The sequence below is a fragment of the Pomacea canaliculata genome, linkage group LG8 (assembly GCF_003073045.1).
Source record: "Pomacea canaliculata isolate SZHN2017 linkage group LG8, ASM307304v1, whole genome shotgun sequence".
NCBI classification, from domain to species: domain Eukaryota; kingdom Metazoa; phylum Mollusca; class Gastropoda; order Architaenioglossa; family Ampullariidae; genus Pomacea; species Pomacea canaliculata.
In genome coordinates this window covers 995,549-1,006,498 of record NC_037597.1, presented here as the reverse complement: position 1 = coordinate 1,006,498, position 10,950 = coordinate 995,549, and positions in this window count along the sequence as shown.

Genomic DNA, 10,950 nt, shown 5'->3' with positions numbered 1-10,950 from the left:
AGACTGAGCCATGGACCATACTTTGTACTCAGCAGTGTATATATATGTCTGTGTATTTGCCAATATCTATATAAAGTCCTTGTACTCTACAGCAGTGGTTCTCAAAGTGTGGTCCGTGGACCACTAGTGGTCCGTGGGCATAAGTCAGGTGGTCCGCGGCTGACAATCGTCATATGTCAGCAAAGTGATGTTTAAAGTGATGCATTCCTCGCATTAACATTTTAATTACAAATAACGAGGTAGTTTTATGTCAACTTATTACTATACTACTTTTACAAAAGGACATTAAGTTTTGAATTAAAATAAAATAAATGCGGCAATTTAAAATTTGAAATTCATAGTACAGAGTGATTTTTAGGCCTTGGTGGTCCGCCATAGTTTTTACTTAAGTAAAGTGGTCCGCGGTCCGAAAAACTTTGAGAACCACTGCTCTACAGTATCTATATAAAGTCTATCGTTGACGTGTCTCTAACGGCTGACAGTATGTCTACACTGTGACAGATATGTGACACTAGCAGCCCCGTGAGCCCCGTGAGCCCCACTGACAGGGGGGATGGCAATGACAGACACGTGCAGCGTTCAGAGATTAAAAACAACAAAACTAACACCCTCCTGTCATTTGCATTTTTCATCCGCCCTTGCGTCCTGCCAGCCGACTCTCCATTAACCAACTCGTGCACGCAAAGGGGCCGCCACGTGCCTGCAAGGCCTTGACCCTCGTGTCGTTTGTGCCAAGACTGGCACCTGGCACTGGTCCTCCCGTCAGGCACTGCGCTGACCTCACTAATGAAAACGCGTCGGGCGCGTGCGCTGCGCTGCTTCGCGTGCTGACCTCGCCGCTCAGGTGAAAGTTGCCGCGCGACTTGGTCTCCAGAGAGATAGGGTTGGGGGGGATGACCCCGGCAGCTGGCACCATCACCACCCCCCAGCCCCTTGCTCCTCCCTTGCCTGACAGACTTGAGTGCCGAGTGATGACAGCATCGGGTGATGGCGGCTACTGTCGGCCCGCGGTGCGGCACAACTGAACTGTGGTCTGTGTGACGTCACACCGCGATGTGCACACAGCAACACGTGACACGTGACACCGCGATGTGCACACAGCAACACGTGACACCGCGATGTGCACACAGCAACACGTGACACCGCGATGTGCACACAGCAACACGTGACACCGCGATGTGCAGCAAGACGCGACTTCAAGTTCCGCGCGCGGCAAACTTCGCAAAGAGCGGGGGCCGCGTGTCGCTTCGCTCGACCGCCGTACACGAGGTTGTGATGCTGGTGAGGGCAGGCGGGGACTGTGGACTTTGTAGTTGTCCAAAGCACGATCCATCCTTCGCTCTCAAATCTTAATATTGAGAGGCGAGGCACTGTAAGGCAAGACACGGCGAGGTGGGGCAAGGCACGGCAAGGTGGGGCAAGGCATGGCAAGGTGGGGCAAGACACGGCAAGGCATGGCAAGGCACGGCAAGGCAAATGACAAGCTGCACTTAAATGAGCTGCAGACGCTTCACACGGTTTGTGCTCAAGCTGCTGATGTGATGACATATCGTCGCTTGAGTTGCCTCCCCTTCAAGTGTTAACGCCATCCGCCACCGGATGTTGCCGATGTGCGAAGACTGTTGCCCTCTTTATTTTCGCAGTTGTGACGTCACGTTAGCGCTAGTTGTTTTCATTTGCAAGAGAATGTGTAACATGGCAACTCAGTCTAGACTCCAATGTAAGTAAACGATTTTCTGCAACCAGAAATTTTCGGCAAAAACAATTCAAAGGCCAGTAAGCTGTGTGTAAACTGTGCGTACACTGTGTTTTGGCATTGCTGGCCCTTTAAGTGACATCACGCACATCGTCGCCCCGCTCTCCACTCCCCCCGAGCCTCCTCTCTGTCTCGCTGTGCGTCTGGCCTCATACACAGTCCATCTGTGTTATCACTTCTGAAGATCATGGTGGTGGTGGTGGTGACGTGGTGGTGACGTGGTGCATATTTGCACACAAGATCTGATTACACCTCGCATACACGCTGCCCCGTCACACCAGACTCGGAATTCCCCACAGATGAATATTTATGCAGATTTGCGATATAAGTATGTGCACTGACATGTATCTACACAATTATCGCTTGATGAATAAGCGATGCCTTATGTCTGTCCAGCTGCACGCAGCTGACTCACCAGCAAAGTCGTGTTTGTCACGTGCATTAGCATACAACCAAACGTCACTTAGCGGGTCCTTGGTGTCACAGTGTATTTACCACGTGCATTACCAGAGATCAATGGTCATTGTCTTGAGTTGTAAGCTCGGTGGTGCTGGTGCGTGCAGCACTGGTGACCCTTGACCCCGCAGCCCACCAGCTTTTCCCTGCAGATTATTTCTGCTCGGTCTGTGCTGCGGGTCAGCGGACTGGCGTCCCTTTCAAGTCAGCTTACTGTCCTTTGATGTTTACCGCGGCTGTGCGTGAGCCGTGACGGAGCGCACCTGGCTGGAAGGTGGATCGCGACCAGGTGCGACAAAGCTGCCAACCAATTGGAAACGTCCACTCATGTCACCGGCATCGCTTGCGTCACGCACATCAGTCACGTCACTCAAATGTCAAATGTCATGCGGGCGGGACAGTGCTTACCTGGAGGGTTGGAGGACGGGCAGGCTGGATGTAGTATCTAGTCCAGTGCTGACTTCTCTCTGTAGTGAACAGAAGTGTTTATATATACATATCGGAATAACTGCTCACACCATCTGCGGTCACTGGTTACCCGTTAGTCACGTGTCACTGGGGTCAGCCTGTCTCCTAGTGCTAGTCCTAGTGCCAGTGCAACCTCAGCAGCAGAAAGTGACTTCTGTCATCGACAAGTACTATGACTTCTGAACTTACCTGTACCCTCTCCTACAAAAACCTATTCCGATTTCGTTCAGACGTCCCCTCGGCCCTACCCCCACTCCATTCCCCCTTTTCCGTTTTGCGGGTAATTTTTCACGTTCCTGCCTGCAGGGGATTGAGGTGCACATCATCTGAAGCAAAAAGTGGTTCCAGTCTCGGACCGAAGTGAATGCCAGGGCTTGCAGAAGGTTTTGTAGTTGCCGGCCACCTGTTTCATTGGAACTCGCTGAGCCTTGACAAGCGCGTGAAGTGGGGCCAGTGGGGCCAGCATCAAGTGGGGCCAGCACCAAGTGGGGCCAGCACCAAGACCAAGTGGGGCCAGCATCACGTGTGTCGGCGGCGCGAGGAACACCAAGGGCCCGGCCATGCGCTCAGTCAGCGGCGATGTTTACGAGCGCCCAGGCTCGGGGGTCAGGCCTAATAAGCTCATTAGTCAGACCCCGGTCTCAAGGGCCGTAACTCAGCGTCCTCCGTCCACCTTCCCCTGTATCATTAGCATAAATCCCACGACCCCTGACCTCTGGTGAAAGATTTCTTAAAACGTCGTCGTCAGCCTTTTAAGTTAAGTCATTCCAAACGGTGATAAGAGAGATGATGACGACGACGAGGATGGGATGGGATGCGGATGCTGGACTTTCTCAAAGGCAGAGTAAGGGATGAAGAAAGAGACGAGGATGTCTGGGTGTGGACAAACACTCATAGCGCAGTTCTACGTTTCAACGAATGATGTTCGCGAACATTCTGGGATCCTTTACAACACATTATTGGACATCCTCCGGTTAACGGCGAGAAAAGACGATGACAGGCGAAGCTAGGTTTCTTGTGGCAAATGTTGCTACTGACAATCAACGATAAACACGTACAGAACATTTAGAAAAAGCGAACTCTTGCATGCGCATGCGTGGAAGAATCACGAAGATGTGGGTTCCGATACACTGTGGAATATCGAGCATCGAAAGGCAGACGCGTCGGTACAAGCACAAAGGGAGACAATAAACTAGCATCTTCAGAGCCCAGACGGGCTTGAAGCGCAAGGATCGCTGGGAACTGAACAAAAAAGAAATCAGTTACTAATCACATGATGTTGTGACTTGTGAGTGAACGGAAAGGAAGAGAACCATCTCAGTCCATCCCTGTAGAGGAAACCCTTTTGACCCCAGGAAGCGAATGGTCAGAACTTCCAGCTCCGCTCTCAAAGACCTCAGAAAATGAACGATGTCAAATGTCCGCCTTGTTAGTCCCTCTTTGAGAGAATCAGGAAAGCAATGAAGTCAAACGTTGTGGGGTGCGAACAGGGTGGGTCCTGTAGTTGTGTGGCCCCACAGCCGATGAAGAAAAGGGAAGGATGAAGACACCTTATGTCGGCGACATCTGCATCTGGCATCCAAAGTCAACACATCCACAACCAACATGATGACAGCACACACCCACACCTAGCGACTCCCCACAGCTGACACATCGACAACATCTCCTACACCTCTCTCTGACTTCGTTCCAGTTCATGTCCTGTCGGTTAAATGGCTGAGCCAGGGAGGGCGACGACGACTGAACACAACTTGGAAACATCGAAGCAGAAACGGCGCTGAGGCTTGAAACTGATGGCCAACGGCTGCCGGCGAATCCCTGGCCTTCCTTCTGCCTCCCTAGTCAAAGAGCCACTCAGGCGTGGTGTTTCATCTTTCCACTGCTTTGGCAAAACGCCTCCCGGCCACCCACACGGCCAGACAGAAACAGCCTTCTGTAACCAGAAACTAATAGAGCACGTGGGTACAGGGGACGTTTATGATAATTACTGGATGGAACAGGCGGGACTCGAGTCAGCGCAGTTTGGGCTTTTGAGACTGAGTAAGAGAGACTGAAAGAGTGAGTGATTGAGAGGTCAAAGTGAGATTCAAGATTCAAGATTCAAGATTCTTTTATTCTGTCGCCCTCCAGGGGGCATTGAGAAATTAGGAAGTATCCATGCATATACATTCACATTCTTATCATTAAATATAGGGTGTCTCTCATTCACATATATTCAAAATCATCCACTCATTCTTTCCTTTTTCCAACCACTTCGTGTAAACTTGGATATTGTAATCGAGTAGGTTAAGACATCTGAACATATCAAAACAAAGGATAACCACTCTCTTGTTCTCCCTCACTCTCTTTCACAGGTGTTCTGTATTCTTTACTATTTTTTTTTATCTCAGGAGTAATGTACATATTAGTGCACTCCCATCTATCCCTGTGTACAATATCTCCCACACACACACACACGTTTTATCAATTTAACTAATTCACTGTCCTTAGTAATATCTTTACAAATCGAGCTAGTCTACTGAGGGTCTTTTTATTTTTTGAGGCTAATAAAGATTGGAATTTGTAAGCGTTTGGGTTACGAGTATAGTAGCTTGGTAAGTATTTTTTGCGCTGTGTATCAAATTTGTTACAATTAAAAAGATAATGGAATTCATCCCCTATGTCCTTGGTGTTGCAGAGTCTACAGAACCTTTCATTTCTAGGGATATCTGTTTGCCTACCTTTATTCACTGGAAAGTGTTATTCAATGACCTAAATTTTATTAAAGGGAGGTAATCATGTGGGGGTAGGATTTTTAAGTAGGTTCTAGTAAAGAAGCTGCTTTTAAATATTCTATAATTGAGTATATTTGTTTGGAGTCTAGTTCCCTAACAAATTCTGGATATACTGGTCTGTAGGGACCTATCTACTTTCTTCTTGAACCAATCACCTGTTATGTTTATGCTTTTTCTGGTTTATCCATATTCCACTTAGGCCAAGGTTCTTGCAGCGTTGTCTGGATAGTACTGATATAGCTAGACTTAAGAATGTTTTTTCGTGTTAGGTTTAAGAGCATTCTATATGTAGTGCTTGATAGTTTATTACTGTTGCTAATCAATTTAAACCAAAAGCTAAGCATCCTACTTTTAATAAGAAAGACTAACAGGGAAGCGACCACACTCTCAAGCACTATACAAGATGGGGTGGACTTTCTTATTTGAGGACCATTTTATAAAATCTTAGCTGTAGTTTACCACAAATGTCACTAATTCCTGATGCCCATATTTCACAACCATAGGTAAGTACTGGAAAGAACAATTCTGTCAAACATGTCAAGTTGAATATCTAGTGGTAGCTGTGACTTTTTACATTTTTTCAGTAAAGCAAACATGGCTCTTGAGGCTCTGTCATATAGGTCTTTTTGTGCTACTAGAAATTTGTTATTGTAGTTAGTTTCAGGCCAAGATAGGAGTAATAATCTACTATTTCAAGTTTCTCACCGTTATAAACAAATGTTGGTTTCTTTCTTATTTTACCTCTAGAGAAAATAACTATTTTTTGTTTGTCTGAGTTAATTGTCAGGTTCCACTTGTCACAGTATTTTTTCATGCTGTCTAAAGCATTCTGTAGATTTTCTGGTGTTTCGGATAAAATGACAGTATCATCTGCATATAGGAGTAAGAATAATTTAAGGAGCACATCAGTTTCTTGGGGGGTGAGGTTATTTGGTGTCAGTTTGGCTAGTTCTGGGAGACCACTAACAGAGTCTGCTAAGAGATGAGTTTTCAGATCATTAAGATAAAATTAAGAGAAAATGTGAGGTAAGAGATGAAGAGAGGTGAGTGGTTGTGAGATGAAAGAGATTTAAAAAAGCGAGCGAAAAATTTGAGGTGAGTGAAACTGTAAAAAGGGAAAGTTTCAGGAGAAAGAGAGAGAGACAGAGGGAAAGAAAGAAAGAGAGAGAGAGACAGAGGCAAAGAGAGAAAGAGAGAGAGAGACAGAGGCAAAGAGAGAAAGAGAGAATCCTGTTAGCCAGTGATGGGGATGGCCGGCTCACCTTCCAGTTTGAGAAGTGGTTATCTGGCATCAGTCGCATTCTCACACACTCTCACCTGTACCCCTGTAGCTCGCACACCATCAGAGTGAGTACCCCTATCTCCATCCCCTCCACCCTGCTCGAGCCCCAGGAAGCACGTTATCGTATCGGCGCGGAGTAGCTCGGGTACAGCACGCGGGCCACTTAACGGCGCACAGAGCACGTCACCTGTAGTGACAGGTAAGATGGACTTTCTTCTCAGGTGCTCATCCGCAGATCGCTTATCACCTTTGCCTCGGCTTCCCGAGCTTTGTTGTGCTTCGCTTCTGACGACAGCTTTTCCTCTCGCAAACGCCAGGTAAAACGTGGAAGTGACGTACTGAGTTACCTACAGGTAGATAAGACAGCAAACAATTCAGTTCCTCTTGTCTGTCGTCGTCAGGATCCACGCTCCACGATGCTATCGCGCATGTCTGTGAGATGTAGTTGTGCGCCGGAAGTACACACCTGGAGAGCAATCATCGTCTGTACCTGTGTACCTGTCTCTGTGTCTACTGCGCCTCATTCCACGTCAGCATTTTCCAGAAACAGGTGAAGCAAGTTTGACCCCAACGCTGCCTTCTGTCAATCGTTCGAGTTGTTTCTTTGACTTCTTGTATCGAGGAGCGCCAGCTGCTGTCAAAGACCTGAGGTGTTAGTACCGGAAGTTACCGCCATCTGCTGTCAAAGGGTGACGTGAATTACGGAAGTAACGTCAGCTTGTCAGAAGTTTGAGGCGTTAATAGAAGTAATGTCCACAGCTCCACTTCTCAAGAACGGCGAACACTTCGACACTCGTGTTGTAGCGAGCAGCAGGTCTGAATGGCGATAATGGTGATGATGATGGCAGCGACGCACAGTCCATCAAACTGTCGTGTGTGTGTGTGGGAGTCTGTGTGTGTGTGCGGGAGTGTGTTTGTGTCTCTGTGTGTGTCTGTGTGGGAGTGTGCATGAGGGAGATGGAGAGATCAGGATGGAGTCATACTGTGACTGTGTAATGTGAACAACGTGTCCTTGCTCCCATCCCATGTACCCGCTGACATCTTTATAAACCGTTAGCAGCGAGGACACCATTCGACTGACGCTTACACACAGGCTCATCGTGGCTGTCGTTGTCGTGGTGTATAGTGGAGATCGTGGCTGTCGTTGTCATCTGCCCCTAGGTCCAGGACAGGTGCTAGAGTTGACCATCTACCCACATACAGCTGACAGGGTGTCCTACCCGTATCGCAGCTGCGGGGACAAAGGTCACCATTGACGTAAAAGAGTGAAGATGGACAGGTAGGCGGAAACCAAACAAGGGTGGATGGGTGGGTGGATGTGTGGGTGGATGGGTCGGAAGAGTGGAGAGAGACGAGAAGATAGACGAACCGCTTTTCTACACGTGAGCACAAAATCCATGGCGGGCTGTCACCCTGCCTGACCCCAGCTTTTACCTGTTAGTTTTTCCCACTGAGCCCAATCACGGGTATGCTAATCTTACAACACTCGCCTCCAGGGTGAGGCTTGTGACGTCACACCACCAGCACGCGCGGCATTCACGTGCAAAGTAAATAATATTTTTAAAAAGTCGGGTGACACCCGTAAACATTTATCGACACGCACATTATCCTTGGATACATGGGTGAGTGAAAGAGGAGAGAGATAGAGATGGAGGAGCGAGGACATCATCAGATGCACACGTATCGGTGACGAATGCACAGTGCCCAGCCAATCAAATCCACGTTTTATGTGCACGTGTACAAACACTGCGCGGTCGCCGATGGCTTTCTGCAAACAGATTAGCAGATTGGGTTTATGATGTTGTCGGGAATGTGCTGCTCTCCAACCATCATCATACATCACAGGCAGCATCTTGTAATCGCTCTTTGTGAAGCAGTCACACGCCGCAGTACCCGGGTCAGACCCCTTCCCACGTGACAAGCGGGTGATAAGCATGTGGCGATGGTATCTGCCACCCGGCAGCAAGATGCTTGTCTCTGTCTACACGAACTCCAACATCTCGTCTTCAGCTGCACAAATGGCGCCGTTAACTGGGTGATAAGGGGGGGGGGGCATTGCCTGGACAAATCTCGCCTCATATTTAGAGATTCTGCGAGATGCGACTTCCCTCCTGTCGGCAGCAAGGTATCCGGTATTCGGGGCCGGCTTGCGTGGCCAGCGGGTAATAAATGGCTGCCTTTCTCTGGTTACAACAGCGAACTTTGTCTCGCTCTGTAAGATCATAAATATAGCAAGCAGCTCCCCACGGAGCACTTAGAAAGCTAAATATAGCCGTGGAGGGGAGGGAGGGGAGGAGAGCCAAGATATCGCCAGTCTTCCACAACGTTTCTGCCCCTGACTCACATCTCGCGCCCTCGCGCCTTCAGTCACTGACTAAAGGTGGCTAGCCCATCCGCCGGACTTTCTTGGCATCGACGGTAGTAGAAATGTGTTTAAATGTCTTATTTAACGACTGGCCGAAAACAATCCCGCTGGTTTACTGAAATGAGAAGAAAAAATGGTTGAAATAAAAGCGGAACTTTGTTCTCACGATAGAAGACTTTTTATGATCCGCGTGGTTTGTGATGTGGGAGTGCTGTCTATCTCTCCCACTGGACCACAACGTCTCAGTTTTCACGATTATGGGCAAAAAACACACCCACACACACACACGTGTAAAAATATTTATATACAGAATGATGCAACACTAACCCCTGTTATCCTTATCCTTATCCTTACCCTACCCCGCTCAAGGACTGTGGATAGACGGACAGAAGGACTGTGGATAGCCAGGAGCTTTTCAGTGCAAGCAATCAGATAAGGACGATGTGCATGCCAAGCAGACTGCTGACACAGGACTTGCCGATGACACCTACAGCAAGATACCCCGGAAGTAACCAGTAATATCCGGGTAATTGGAACTGGATGAGTTCGTTACCGCCGTCTTCACCTCGCCATCCAAGGTGAACATTAGGATTCTGGCATTTGGTTAGTTGTGATTACGAGCTGCATGTGATTGAACAGCAAATAGTTTGTTGACATAACTCTACACAGATGTTGTACTGTTGTCTCGCACAACAGTATAAGGCTGTACACATGTTACAGCACAACATTAATAATCCTCTACACACAATGTTTAATTGCTGTACAGCCTCACATTATCACACTCTACACACATGTTTAATGCTGTTAACAGCCTCACAGTTATCACTCTACACACAATGTTTAATTGCTGTAACAGACCTCACAGTTATCACACTCTACAGACAATGTTTACTTGATGTAACAGCCTCACAGTTATCACACTCTACACACAAGTTTAATTGCTGTCACAGCCTCACATTTATCCACACTCTACACACAAATGTTTAATTGCTGTAACAGCCTCACATTTATCACACTCTACAGACAAATGGAGAGAGATATGAGGATGTTGCGGCCCAGGATAACCCGGCTAAGGTATTAATTCGCACAAAGACAGCGGTAAGTGCGCAAGCGTCTCAACGTGCGAAGTGGTGTTGATAAGAGAAAAATGTCCTGGAGCCTTCGCGACTCGGTTATCTTCCAAACCTCTCTCATCGTCACCCTCGCAGAGCAGACGCAGCTGCCTGCTATTATAGCTTGTGGAAGCCGTTAGGTAAGACAGGAACAAAAAGACAGAGTCGGGCTGCGCACTGAAGTCTGAAGGCTGTGAGACAAATTAAGGAGACACCTTGTGCGCCAACACCGAACAACATATCTTTGTTTTGGGGGGAACAAATTTGAGCCCCCCCTCACAGCTGCCCTAAGGCCGGCCCTGCGGCGACACGTCAACAGTAGGGGCGGGATAGTCACAGGAACACCTTACACAGCATTCTGGGAACATCAGACAGCGCAGACGTCAGCGCGTTCCTCGTGTCTGGCACAAGAACGTCACATTTCTCTGGAAACGTAGGCGGTCTGCCATTGGTCACATTGCTGACTCACTCCAGTGACTAAAGCATCCGCGCACGCTGCTACAAACTGTTACAACACGGCGCGCACATCATGCTATGACCTCCGGTTCAAAGCTCAGTAAAAAGGCTGTTCTATCTTTAGAATCTGGACCTACAGAAGTGAATGGCCCTTATCACATGCTGTACACCGTGAGGTCGGGTGTTTACAGTCAGGACCCGCGCACCCCAGATGGTTGCCGTCACTCACAAAGGCAACCCCGATGTCACAGGGAGTACATCGTCCGAAAGGTTTACTACAC